The 15,009-nt window shown below is 43.9% G+C and overlaps 1 long non-coding RNA gene across 1 annotated transcript; it reads right to left on the bottom strand.

Moving 5' to 3' along the window:
* Positions 1-11,274: 11,274 nt before the first annotated feature.
* On the bottom strand, positions 11,275-14,807 carry LOC146203712 (uncharacterized). The gene is made up of 3 exons (XR_014702441.1): positions 14,570-14,807; positions 12,503-12,617; positions 11,275-11,392 (listed from the first exon to the last, which is right to left on the bottom strand). It is a non-coding gene; the product is annotated as an uncharacterized LOC146203712 (long non-coding RNA).
* Between the last annotated feature and the right edge of the window lie 202 nt (positions 14,808-15,009).

The raw sequence follows: 15,009 nt of genomic DNA, 5'->3' as shown, positions 1-15,009 counted from the left end.
GGTTCTTTACCGGATGACTGGCGGACAGCCGAGATTAAACCTTTGCACAAAATCGGCAAAAAAGCACACATTGAGAATTATCGGCCTATATCCCTGACGTCCACATCATGTAAAATTTTAGAACACATAATTCATAAACATATATTAGGTTTCTTGGAAGATCACAAAGTACTTACAAATGTTCAACATGGTTTCAGGCGTGGGTTTTCTACAATTACACAATTAGTTGAGACAGTACACGATTTCGCTCAATCGATTAATCAGGGAAAACAAACCGATGCCATATTCATGGATTTTCGCAAAGCATTTGACAAGGTGTCGCATAACAAACTAATCCATAAACTAAGCTGTTATATAAAAAATGACCAGATACTTACATGGATCACAGCCTACCTTTCAAACAGATGTCAATTTGTCACCCTAAACCATACTTCTTCTAACAGTGCCCAGGTTGTGTCCGGCGTCCCCCAGGGATCCGTTTTGGGACCACTTTTATTTTTGCTATTTATTAATGATATTGTGTCTGGCCTTTCTGTCCGCGTGAAGCTTTACGCAGATGATTGTATATTGTACAAAGAGGTTTCTTCTGTTGATGACCAGGTGTGTTTGAATAATGATCTAGAAAAGGTGATTGCGTGGTGCAACGATTGGCAGATGTGTATTAACTGTGAGAAAACCGTTTACATGAGAATTACACACAAGAAAAGTCCTCTTCATTTTGTGTACGGTACTAACAACACATCATTATTGGAGGTAACAGAATATAAATATTTGGGCTTATGGATTACTAACAACCTTTCATGGACAAAACACATAGATACGGTTGTAGCTAATTCACTGCGCAAACTTTTTTTCTTGAGGCGCTCACTGAAGTCATCTCCGCCCAGTGTCCGCCTATTAGCTTACAACTCCCTCATCCGTCCACTGTTAGAATATGCCGTAATTATATGGGACCCTTTCACCTTAACTAACATTCATAAACTTGAGCGCATACAGCATAAGGTCGTTAGGTTTGTATTTAATTCATATGGCCGTGCGTCTGTCAGCGAGCTTGTGAAACGTAGTGGATTACCTTCTGTGACTGAGCGCAATCGTATCTGCCGATTAAAGTTTCTTTTCCAGCTCGTAAAAGGTCATTATAATATTAACACTTCCAATTATATTACTTACTCTTCAGGTTATAATACGAGACAAAGGCATGCACTAACAATAACCCCTGTGAACGCGCGAAATAGCTGTTTTAAATATTCTTTCTTTCCGAGGACAATTACGGAATGGAATAAACTTAATAGCGAGACTGTAACTCAAAGTTCTTTACTAATGTTTGAAAAGTGCCTGCAAATTTTATGAATTTGAGTGCGTTTTTATGCTTGTATTTCTTTGTTTTTCCCACCCTGCTATGATCTGTACCAGATCGCAGTACCTATAAATAAATAAATAAAATAAATAAAAAAATTGCCGCATTGTGGTCCTGTCACAGTCGCTAACGTCTACTGCCCCACAGGTGTACGTAGCACAGACTATTTTGACAGATTACTTACACATTCTAATAGGGTAGTTATTGCAGGTGATTTTAACTCTCACCATACTCTTTGGGATAACTACTCCGACGCATGTGGACAGCTGTTATGGGCGTGAATGTCGGTAAATGCTGTGCGCTGCTGCAATTCTCGGGCTATAACCTTCATGCGCGGAAATTCGCAATCTGTCATCGATTTATCCCCGGCAGCAGGTGGGATAGGTATAGGAGGATGGTCCACAGTAGACAGTGGTACATCTAGTGACCACTTTCCAATAACATTTACCATCATGATGAGCACAACACGAGATAGAACTTTGGACCGTAAACTAGTGAACAACGCCAAATATGCAGCTTCGCTACGCTCCTCCCTCAAATCAAACCTTTGTTCATGTAGGACCGACAAAGCACAAAAGGTATTTTCCTCAATTGCGAATGCTACTGTAGATTCCCAGTTCACTGTGCGGTCTACAGTAAACAATAAGTCGCCATCCCCATGGTGGAATGACGCGTGTGAGAAAGCCTTCCGCCGTAGAAAAGCAGCATGGAAAAGCCTTTCTTATAACCAGATCCCAGTAAACTGGATAAACTACAAATTTTGTTCGGCGTCATTCAAAAGAGCCATAGCGCAGGCAAAGGACGAGTACAACGAAAATTTAAATACTTATTTGTCAAACCCTAAGCACAGGAAGGCTTTGTATCGTTTCATGGAACGAAATAGAAACTCGCACCTTTCTCAGTCATTAGGTTCAGTAGTGTCTCCAAGGAGGCAAAGGATGAGTTGGAACAAATTGCGCAAGGACTAGCATTACGTTTCCAGGAGCAGTGCAGAGTTCCCTTGCACGCTTCCATTCCCTGCTCAAACTATGTTGAGGTTGATAGGTCAGAACTCCTATCTGTGATTTCTTCCATGAAAAACTCGGCTCCAGGTTGGGACGGGGTTACGGTAGGTATGCTCAAAATTTTAGCAAATGATTTCACTCAAGATCTCCTGGATCTGGTTAATGAATCATTAGAATCTGCATGGCTGCCGCATGTCTGGAAAGTGGCGAAACTTATATTACTCTTGAAAGACCCTGGTAAAGGATTTCATGTTGAAAACATTCGGCCGATAGCTTTGACTTCGAATCTAGTAAAATTAATAGAAAGAATTGTGCATGGCCGCCTCTCAAAGCATATCTCAGAGGTTAATGCTTTGAGGTCTTCCCAGATTGGTTTCCGCAATGGATGCTCAATATGGTCTCACCACATGTAGATTTAGAAAGCAGGATTCGCCTTGCAATGTACAACAAGGAGGTATCAGCGTTAGTGACGCTCGATATTGCTAAGGCCTATGACAGCATTGAACATTCCATTCTACTTAACAAGTTGTCATTATTACGTCCTCAGTTCTACATTTATGCGTGGATCAGGGAATTTTTGAAAGGACGAGAATTCTTTTGCACTGATGGCTCATTAATCTCAGACACCTATGCACAGACAAGAGGGGTGCCTCAGGACTCTGTGCTCTCTCCACTCCTTTTTAATATATTAATGTGCGATATTCCGGTTCATCCTGATGTCACTGTATATGTATATGCAGATGACATAGCATTCTTCGCCTTTGCAAGAGATATTCATGACCTATATCGTTCACTACAGGCTTATCTAAATGCACTTGAGGTCTGGTTGGGCAAAATTAAATTGGTTTTAAATGTGTCCAAAAGTAGTGTGCTAGTTTTTAAAACCATAACCCCGTTACATGTTTCGTTAAACTACCGCTCAGATGTCATACCTCAAGTGGAATCTGTGCGGTATTTAGGCATTACGTATGATGCTAGTATGGATTGGAGGCTTCACGTCGTCTAATGTTCGGAAAGGTGAACGTGCCCTTGGTAGACTGACACGGATAAGTAACAGGAAATTTGGTATGCGTCGAGATACTCTTCTACTTTTGTACAAAGCCTATGTGAGACCGATTCTGGAATTTGGCTGCATTCTTTTTTCTGGGTGTCCAAAATATAAGCTGCATCCTTTGCTGCTTTTAGAAAGACGGGCACTGCGCCTCTGCCTAGGGCTTCCACAGTCAGTCTCTACCACTGTTCTGTACTTGGAGGCCCGTATTCCGGACCTTAACTCCCGTTTCCGCCTTCTAACTGTCAGATCATCCTTGCGATCATTTGAGACTACTCCCGGTGTGGCTATACCTATTTTTGTGTCAAACCCCGCCCTCTTTCTCACTCACCAGTGGCCAAGGGTCTGCAAGCCCCAGGTTGTTTTTACGCAGAGCATTTTAACAAACATTGGTGTGGACCTTGCTTCTATATGTCCTATTGGTTGCTCAACGTCCTTTGTGGATATAAATTATGATTCTATATTTCCATCTAATGTGAAGCACTTATCCTCAATCTAATATCCAGTCTCCTATGTGAACACCTTGAAAAGTTCCCTGATCACACTGTAATTGCCACTGATGCGTCTGTGATTGCGCACAAAGCTGCGATTGGAATTTTTTCGGAGTCTCTTTCCTGGAGTTTTTCGGTGCGTGTCCCGGATTACACACCGATTTTTCTAGCAGAGTTTATGGCAATTGGGCTAGCGCTACTGAACGTTCCCTGCAGTCAATCAAAAATAATTTTTCTATCAGACTCTCTTTCTGTTTCGTTGTCACAGGAGTCAGCACGGGATGCTCTGTTGAGCCGCTCACTAAAATATTTCATACCGGGGTGGGTGAAAGAAATACGCTTCATCTGGGTCCCCGGTCACAGCGGTATTTTTCATAACGAAGCGGCAGATTTCCTGGCTAAATCAGCTCTTGATGCATCTGTTTCATGTACCATCCCTAATATCACCATTTTTGGAATGTCCCGTTTCCAGCGATATCAATACCTAGCCGCTACATGCAATGATTCTTTGCTATCTACAGACGAATACCAGCATCTCATATACTCATGGAAAGTTCGAGCATGTAAATCACGGCAGTGTGAGGTAACGATGACTCTCCTGAGATGCAGGATTCCTCGCCTAAATCTTTATTTATGTAGATGCGGGATCAGCCCCACAAACTTTGTGAGGCTTGCGGTGAAATTGAAAATATTGATCACTTCCTTCTCGCTTGCCGAAGGTTTTCACATCAGAGGAGGGTGCATTTAGAAACTCCAATTGCACGCTTGGGATTTACGTTGTCTGTCCCGCTTCTACTCTCCTTCGGTGCGAGTGCGAAAGGATTTGCGTTGCCTCAAATTTGTCAGTACTTACATAACTACATCACAGCTACGGACAGATTCCCTTGCTAATCGCATTCCAAATTTACAAAACTCCAAATTTTTGCTTCATATTTTTTCATTCAATAACTTTGTTTTTGTTTAGTTGTCAATTACTTTAATACACTAATTCAGTTTGTGTAGGACATTTGGCAGTCCACACTGAACCCTGGCCAATACCCCTTCGTGGGTATGTGCCAAATATCAAAGAAGAAGAAGAAGAAGAAGAAGAAGAAGAAGAAGAAGAAGAAGAAGAAGAAGAAGAAGAAGAAGAAGAAGAAGAAGAAGAAGAAGAAGAAGAAGAAGAAGAAGAAGAAGAAGAAGAAGAAGAAGAAGAAGAAGAAGGAGCAGCGAAACATTCTTATTTTTCTTCCCTTGGAAACAGGTTGGTAGATGATTCGAAGCAATTCTGAAAATATGTTCGCAGCGACTGCAAAGATGATTGCTCGGTACCAACGATAAAATGTGGTGATAGGTTGATTGAAGATGACGCCTGTAAGGCTGGGACGTTTAGTAAATATTTTTTGTCAGTATTTCTTTAATCCCATTGGCGAGTTCTGCCAATTTCAACAAGTGGTAATCTGATGCCAGAGGAATTACCTTCAGCACAACAGGTATTCGCGAGTTATTGCGTAATGTTAACCCATCGGTTGCAAGCGGCCCAGATGACTTGCCAGCAGCAGTTATCAAACATTGTGCGGACACACTGCCATTGTATTTTACTCGTTTGTTTGAAAAGAGTTTGCTAGAAGGGACTCTGCCAATAGACTGGAGATTGGCTCGCGTTATGCCCATCCACAAAAGTGGACCGAGAAATTTGGTAGAAAACTGTAGGCCAGTGGCTATAACAAGTATATCCTGCAAAACAATGCGGCATGTAATTTACAGTTGCATCATGTCGCACCTTCTCAAACATAACTTACACAACCCCGCTCAGCACGGTTTTCGTCAGGGTAGGCCTTGCTCTACACAGCTGGTTGAGTTTACACATGATCGAGCAGTTGCTATTGATAAACAGAAGGCTATTGATTGTATTTTTCTAGACTTCCAAAAGACATTTCATGTTGTTGCGCATGACCTCCTTGTTTCTAAACTATGCGGCTATAATTTGATTGAAAGGATCATCTTGTGGATTTCTGAGTACCTGTCGCTACAACAGCAGTGTGTAGTTGTTGGCCGCTCTTCCAACTATGGTTCTGTCCCTTTGGGCGTCCCCCAGGGCTCTGTTCTGGGGCCGCTTCTTCATTTTTTTTTTTTTTTTTTGCTATACATAAATGATATTAATGCTGCTGTTACTTCTGCATTCAGAATGTTCATGGACGACTGCTTGATTTACAAAGTTATAGGTAGTCCACTTCATATGCAAAGCCTGAAAGATGACTTAGGTAAGATTGCTGAGTGGTCTGCTAATTGAGACATGACTTTGAACGCTAAAACGTGTGCACACGTCACCTTTTCGAGAAAACGCTCCTACCCGTCCTATGTATACACTATCGACCATGTAGCCTTGAACAAACTGCAGAATTATAAATACCTAGTCGTTTACCTTACTGCTGACCTGAGGTGGTCAAAGTATTTTAACTACATCGTGAAAAAAGCTTCTGGTATCTTAGGTTTGTTAAAGAAATTTCAGCCATTTCCCGAAGCATATAAAAAAAAAAAAAGTTGTATTTTACTAGAGTCCGAACGGTACTCGAATATGCGTCAGTGTGCTGGGAACCATGTATTCAAGAACTGATCGATAAACTTGGAAAATTTTCAGAATAGAGCAGCCCACTTCGTCCTTGGAAATTATGATAGAATACTTAGTATGTCAGAAAGTAAAAGCAATTTTCCGTGGCCAGACCTCAAAACTTGAATAAGAAATCTGATTTTAAAAATTTTGCACAATGTTAACTATCCCTAGGCCGGTATTGACGTAACATAGTATATGAAGCCGCCGTTCTATGTTTCGAAGCGTATAGGGACCACAATTTAAAACTTTTTTAATTTACTATTAAAGGTGACGTACTCCGTTATTCGTATTTTTCTGAGAACAGTTCGTGAATGGAATGTTTCGCCGCAACATGTTAATATTGTATCAAAGGAAGACTTTTTTCGCGCGTTAAGTGCATAATTTCTTGTTTTATGAATATGAAAGTGTCCCCCTTGCTGTAATGCCTACCGGCGATGCAGGTACCAAATAAATAAATCATCAGTGCTATAGTAATCATTATTATCAAATAAATTCACCGTCATTGTCATCACTACTATTATCATTATCACTAACTGCATCGTCATTTTCATCGCTACTATCATTCTTACACAAGGAGAATTACGATCTGTTTCCCACGAGTCCGGCGTGGAGTAGTTGACTGCTTGATTTATCATGAACCTGAAACCATAGACCATATTTTCCTTGACTTCTGGGACATTTTGCAGATGAATTTCAGAAATGAAGTGCCAATCACGCCGTATGCTGTATGACCCCTGTTTGTCCATAACCAACGCGTTCAGTAATACGACTTGACCAGCTTTGCCTCAGTGTATAGAAAATGAGAATGGCTGAGAGACACGCATGACGTGGATTTCAAATCTCAAAGTTAGCTATAATGTCCAAAGTGGATGCCAGTTTTCACCGAGTTGACTAACCCAAAACATTCTTCAACAGAGTGGAGCCTTAATTTTACCACACTAATTTTCATTGTGAACGGGAAATAATTGAAAAAAAAAAAAAAAAAACGGCGTGGAGTAGAGGTTAGAGCGTTCGTCTAGAGATCGGAGAGTTCGATTCCCGCTGTAGGAAATTTTTTTTTCTTCTACCCACAATTTGTCCTTTAGCGCCCTGAAGGTGGAACGTGAGCTGTCACTGACCTCGGTCCATGGTGGCGTAGTGAAGGTTTCGCTTCAAAAATGTCCAAAACAAGAGTGGTACAGCGCTTGCAGACTGTATAGAAGACCGACACATGCCCTGACGGCGTGCTCCCCCGCTCACAATTTTGCGAAATATCCACACCTTCGTCATATGAAAAAAAAAAAAAAAAGGGGGGGGGGGGGGGGGGGGGGAGTCAAGGTTCGAAATTCACCTGGGCCCGTATTCCGAGTTTGCGTCGTTATCGAAGTGTCGCTGTCTCACGTGACCTCGAGTCATCTGATTGGTCGAAACAGCGGAACCGGGTGTTGCCACTGCGGAACCGGAAGAGTTGACAACATCATGTTTCGGCGTTTTCACCAATCAGATGATTCGAGGTCACTTGAGATAACGACACTTCGATAATGACGCAACTCGGAATACGGGCCCAGAAGCAACAATCACTGCAAGGTGCCAAGCTGAGAGTTTTTTAACGAGGCTGTGACCATAGCAAGTGAAAGGAATATGAAAGAACTTCACTGTCATCGTTCCCACTCAGTTGATAAACTCGCTATCGCCCTAAGTGCCATCTTACGATTTCCACTCAGTTCGGGCATGCGGCGGTACCGGGTTTGAACTCCAGACTATAAGGGAGCTTTTAGTTGCAGCTTCAGCTCAGAAAGTCAACTTCGCCTCTGTTTCGGGGCGATGTCCGACAGATGGCCGATCGGAGACTGACTGCTCTGTCGCTTTCCTATCATCATCATTGATATCCTTCAAAGGGAAGGTACGCTAAGTATCATTGCGGAACGAGAAGTGCGCTGTTCGAGATTCTGCGATGTGCTACATGGCAGTCCGCTTCTACTACTCAGGGTTCATCACCGAGGGTTCATCACTGGTTCAGCACTTCGAAAGCAAAATTTTGCAAAACCGTGACTATATCGGTGCCCCCACGCACCGAACGACTTTCTGGACTCCAGCTCACAATGGCCTACAGAGAAGCGAGACCTACCCGAGCGCTCACTTTCCGTGCACCACTCTCGTTCCCACCGATCCGAACCCAATTTCGTCTATACTGTAGAATAGATCACTTAATTCTACCAATCCGGCCATTTGATCTATCCTAAGCCATGCAAGGGCCTCACAAAGGTGGAAGAACGCGTTCACCTTCGCCTTTACACCAAAACATTACCGTGCCCGGCAGTGCTGAAATACTTTGACCCCGCTTGCACGGCGTAATGCCCGCACTGTGAGGAAAAGACATCGGACATTTTCCACGTGGTGTGGGCATGTCAAAAAACAGCCAATCTATTCCTTTACCGAACCCTTCCCGGTAGGACTGAGAGGCGGCCCTGCTCGGCAGCTACGACCTGACTGCCCAACGGGCCTTGGTCGAGCGGGCCCGAGCCGCTGCAGATGCCAATGTACTCCGCAAGAGATAGCCCACCTATGATTGCTAGGCCATGCAGTTCATTTGCGAACATTTAGAAGAGGCCTCTAAAAAGTGTGATGACGGCATTGTTATTAACCTTAATGCGGGTTATTACAAAGAGGAAATTTTAAGCATCAACATATGCAAATTGGATTGGGAAAGAGCGGAGAAGGTGCTTGCATACAGCAACAGGTTTTCACGAAATGCCAATTAAACTAATTGCAGTGCTTGGTAAAGAAACAAAAACGACCCTGCATGCTGCTCAAAGGGATGCACTGAAGAATAAAGAGCAAGCTGACGAGTGAGTAGAATGAGCCTTATATAGAAAGGCAAAGGGGAAAAAGATGGCATCAAGTCTTATAGACCGTTAACAGTGACATCGATATTATATAGAATAACAATGCAGACAATCAAAGATCAATTATAACGGTATACTGCGGAGGGGGAAGTACTAGGAGAACTGCAGAACGGCTTCAGGCATGGTTGCAGACTAGATAACTTGTTCGCAGTCACACAATGCATTGAAAAATCACGGCAATTGAAGAACGACCCCCTATGAATGGCGTTTTTAGATATCAAAGGGGCTTAGGATAATGTAAACCACACTCTGATGTGGATAATTCTGGAAAAGGAGGGCATGGCCGAGCAAACGATAAGTTTATTGAAATAGATTTACAAGGAGAATGATATAGCAGTGAAGTGGCAGGCCTTGCATGGGTGCCAAACGAGTTGCGATTAAAAGGAGACGTACGCAGGGATGTCCTTTATTACCCCTTCTATTCGTGATCAGCATCAGAGGGATTGAACGAAAGTTAGAATTCAACGGATTGGTTTTTGCAACGTCATGGCGGAAGGGGGGTGAATTGGAAACAAACGGGATTGATATATGCAGATGATATTGTTCTTCTAGCTAGCAGATAACCATAAAGGCCTCTGAGACTTGCCAGACAGATGCGGAAAAGAGGCAGATGTTCAGAGATTAAAATTTAGAGCAGAGAAATCAGGAGTCCGGGTTTTTAATGATGAGCCCAGCACAATCACGTTACAAAATTTAGTTACCTAGAGAGGAACCTTGGTATTTGGATAAACGATGGCACAAACTACTTGCGGGATCACAGAGAGGAAATTGCAAAGAAAGCAAAAAGAAACGCTGCTATCATAAGAAAATCGCAGGCAAGTGGGATACAACAAATATGAAGTTATTCGAGGAATCTGAAAAGGCGCAGTAGTATCAGGCTTGACGTTTGCAAACGCTGGGCTGCGCTTAGGATCTGCCACAACTTTGGCGCTTGAAATAAAGGACAGATGACAGTCGGCACACTTGCTTTGGGGCGCATGGAGCCACTAATGTGGCAGTTCAAGGTGATATGGGATGGTTGACATTCGAAGCGCGGGATGCGAAAAGATGCACTATGACGAAAGGCAAATGAACGAGAAGAGCTGGGAGGCAAAAATTTTCAGGTACCTGTACCGGTGCAGTAGTGATACGACATGGGGAACAACTAGAGGGATTGCAAATAAATAGAAAGTTTTATGAGAAAACGATAGAAAAACTACCTTGAAACACAAAATAAAATTCTCAAAAAATTCTTAATAGCAAAAGAGAATACTGGACAAACCGACGATGGAGCTTTATGGGGCGGCTAAGACGAAAATTCAAAAAGATTTTTTTTTTTTTTTTTTTTTTTTTTTTACAATTCCAAAGGTATAGGTTTACTTTTCGAGGATAGGGCTGGGTGCTTGAGGATGAAATGCTACCGGAAAATTTTGACAGCACAGATGACATTTTCCGCTGCTGCATGCAAAACAGGGAAACGATTGAACATATAGGGCACTACAACCGCCAGTGCACAAAGCCATGGGGGGATTCGAGAGGTACTGGTGTTTCAAGACATCCATGGCAGGCTAAATTATGAAACAGTGGAAGCAAGTAAGAGGCTACTTGAGGATTGGTGGGAAAGGTCGAGGGAGTAGTGTTGGATTGTGCAGAGGAAATAATTTACCTAAAAGTATTGAACACTCAACGTATTATGAGCTAGGTGACACTTCTCACCAGCCCGTTAAAAAGGGTAGGCTGCTAATAATTACCTAAGGGGTGACCCCTTAAGGACACCTCCCATACCCTCTCTGTATGTATACAAATAAATGTTTTTCATTTATCCTACACCACCACGGTGTTATTCCTGTGGCATGCAGATATGTAGGTGCACATTTGCGCAAAGCTGTGTAAAAAGGAAAGCATTTTATTTGGCTAAAGTCTAAGTGTTATATAAAACACTGCAACAAGAGGGTGACCGCACGGCTCAGGTCAGAGGCCAGCGGCGGAGATTGCAAAGCGCCATTGCTTGCACATCTTGGAAATCAAGATCCTAGAAAGAAAAATAAAAAACACTTGTCACGACCAGCAAATATGGTAGAGGTACCGACATAGTTGCACAGAGGGTGCTGCGGCGCCTGAGCGAACCGTATACGTAGATTAAGGCCTTCAGGAAAATAGCAATATTTAGGCGACCCAAGGGCAGCGAAGCCTCGAAACGGATTAGATATTTCAGCAGACACGGCGCCAGTGTATAAGCCACCAAACGACACGTCCCGTCGAGATACTTGTCCCGGAAGATAATAGCCCGGTGATGCATTCGTCAGCCAGTACAGATTGTGCAGAAATTTTGTGCTGGAGATTTTTGTAGCTGCATAGCTTGGAGAGCCGCGGGCAATATTCTGGTGGCGGCTGCTCTTAGCTTCAAAAAAAAAAAAAATAAATAAATAAAAAATAAAAAAAATATAGGGTCATCAGGCATTAGCTGTCTCAAGTAAAAAGCAGGAACTGTGCAGAGCTCAAGCCGTGCGTTCTCTAGCGCTGATATCAGCGGTATGCGCTGTAGAATGCGACACCGCAGTAGTCCTTGCAACGTTCGGTTTTTTCTCCAAGGAACTGACGCATCGCGGAATTCGCCTGCAAGAGAAACAGAGGGACAGTCGACGCTCTCGCTTGGTTCGACCGCTAAGTTCAAAGGCTGGTCTCGTGTTTTGCGCACTGCGCCGCAGACAATGGTATAGTCTTCAACTATCCGGAGCCGGTCGCGTGACTAATAAAAAAAAAGCCACTTTCTAGAAAGAAATACGCGATATTCATGAGCCGTTTGGCAGCGAAACACTGAACCCAGAGCATGGAGTACTGCTCTCATACTTATCTCAAGCTTTCGAACTACGTGCTGTGATGTGCGCCGATAGGTGTGCCGTTGTCACACGGGGTTCGAAGACCATCCCGGTGCATGCTAATAATAATGGGATCAAAGTAGGGCGTCAATGGTATCTTGCGGGAACTTGCAATAAAAACAAAATAGGCCCGCGCACACCGCAATGTGCTGTCCATGCGCCGTGTACAACTGTGGAATGTGCTCCACAGCAAGAATTATGCTCCCCCCCTCCCCCCCCCCCTTCTAACGCGAAGGCTTGTCGCAGGAAAAGAAAGTACACACACAGGCCCTTGCGAATCGCGCGATCTTCACGCTTCTTCCAGATGTCCATGCACCTGCGGATCGGAAGGTGGTCGAAATCCAGCGCGGAATCTTCGTCCTCAGACTCTGCCTACGCCTGCGTCGCACGCAAATTAGGGCAGAGAAATTGGTGTGCACACAACAGTGCCCCGAGTCAGGATTGGGCGTTAGACCCGGGCCAATATGCATTTCTTTTCTTTTGTTGTTGAAGGCTTCTGTGCATCCGTAAAAGTTTTAGTGAGCACATTTTGCTTTAAAGGAATGTTCGAATGTTTGGGAAACATATTCCCTGCACCTAATTGTTACCCTAAATATTACATAATACACCTTGATCAATGTACTTTACTGGTAGCCTATTATAATCAATTTAATTCCTTTTTGTCTAAGTGCTGTCTTCCGAGCAAACTCGTCATTTCTGACAAGGGGAGTAAAACAGCTTCATGGGGGTTAAATATCAGTGTTTAGTTCGGGAATAAATACATTTTTATAGTCGCATGATAAGATGGCCTCCATTTCTTTCGGAATAGTTTTTATATCCGGCATCTGTTTTGGAAGCAACCCTAATATTTTATTTCGCATAAGATTTAGTCACTACTAAATAATTAGTTATAAATTTTCAGCCTGTAAAATTGCTTCCCAGAACATGACAGTGCCCATGCACAGTTTATAACGATGTCAATTCGCAGCGAGAAAATTCATAGCTTGCGCTTTAACGTTACTAAAAATTAATCGCTGATTATTGTAAATTTTGTCAAATGTGTAAAAGTCCCCCCCACAGGGTAAAGCATTAGGCGCGTGAGCGCGGTACAGCGCAAGAAACATGCAAAGTAAATCTAGAAGACTGGTGGTTTGCGTGCTTTGTTTTCCTAAAATCCGCTCTTCTTCTGCTGCATTGGCGGAATCCTTGGATATTTTTCTGCAATATAGCAACAATATTGCAGAAGACACGTTTTCATCGCCAACAAACTCGCCGTAAACTCGGAAGCAGACCTACGCAGCGTGCGCATGGCGTGCGTTTCTGCGAGCGCCGCCGGCTGCCGATCCACACTACCGGAGTGACGGTGGCGCCACCTCTAGGTCGATGGTCGGTCGTTTCATAGCGGACCAAGCGGCTAACAGCAACATGTTTTAGGCGCGCTGTGGAATAATTGCTGCGCCGCCTAGGAAGTGCAGGTTCCCTATATACGAGCTGAGAAAAGGTAGAAAATGACGCCAACGACGTCACTTTGTAGAATGATTTGCCTTCCGGTAGCCTAGGAAGTGCAGGTTCCCTATATACGAGCTGAGAAAAGGTAGAAAATGACGCCAACGACGTCACTTTGTAGAATGATTTGCCTTCCGGTAGCCTAGGAAGTGCAGGTTCCCTATATACGAGGCTGAGAAAAGGTAGAAAATGACGCCAACGACGTCACTTTGTAGAATGATTTGCCTTCCGGTAGCCTAGGAAGTGCAGGTTCCCTATATACGAGCTGAGAAAAGGTAGAAAATGACGCCAACGACGTCACTTTGTAGAATGATTTGCCTTCCGGTAGCCTAGGAAGTGCAGGTTCCCTATATACGAGCTGAGAAAAGGTAGAAAATGACGCCAACGACGTCACTTTGTAGAATGATTTGCCTTCCGGTAGCCTAGGAAGTGCAGGTTCCCTATATACGAGCTGAGAAAAGGTAGAAAATGACGCCAACGACGTCACTTTGTAGAATGATTTGCCTTCCGGTAGCCTAGGAAGTGCAGGTTCCCTATATACGAGCTGAGAAAAGGTAGAAAATGACGCCAACGACGTCACTTTGTAGAATGATTTGCCTTCCGGTAGCCTTTGAGATTTCATAACGTAAATATTGAATTTCCTGCCACCGTTATGGCACAGAAGTGTTACGAACGCGTTTCACTTCATTGCGAAGTGCTTGGACTTCGCCGGCCATTAGCAAATGCAGTTGCGGGAAAGCGAAGATCAGAGCAATATTACCTGCGAAACTCAGAGGTGTCAACAGCTCATGTCGGCCGCTGTGGCTGCGTCTAGGTGACCCTCAAGGTGATGATGCTGCACTTACATGTAGATTGTAGAGAACCTTATTGTGGTTCTGTGCGAGCCAGCAATGTAGGTTGGGAAGAACCGCTGTGCCGCTAGTTAGCCGTGGGGTGTCGTCCGTGCGAAGGCGCGATGCGTGCAAAGGCGCTTGCAAAGCGCTCGCATTGGCGGCCGCTGGAAAATGATGCTAAGGTGGCGGTACCCTCATAAGCGCGGATCGTTGAGCGCCTTCTGGTGACTCAAACAACAGATTAGGCTGAGTCGCTGCGCCGATCACGGAGGATGCATCGTCGGTCCGAAGGCATAAGGGGCGCACAGGCGGTGACTGCAGTTTCAGATGACATATCGCGCTGCCGCGGCTGGCAAGCGACGCATAGATCTGCGAGGCGAATATTGTTATGCTACGATATGTAGGGATTTAAACGTTGCGAAGCTGCACGCAGGCTATGAGAGGCGCCTTAG

Source organism: Amblyomma maculatum, chromosome 1 (assembly GCF_055883805.1).
Source record: "Amblyomma maculatum isolate TAMU_Amacu chromosome 1, ASM5588380v1, whole genome shotgun sequence".
In the NCBI taxonomy this organism is placed as follows: domain Eukaryota; kingdom Metazoa; phylum Arthropoda; class Arachnida; order Ixodida; family Ixodidae; genus Amblyomma; species Amblyomma maculatum.
This window is presented reverse-complemented; position numbering and strand designations above follow the sequence as displayed.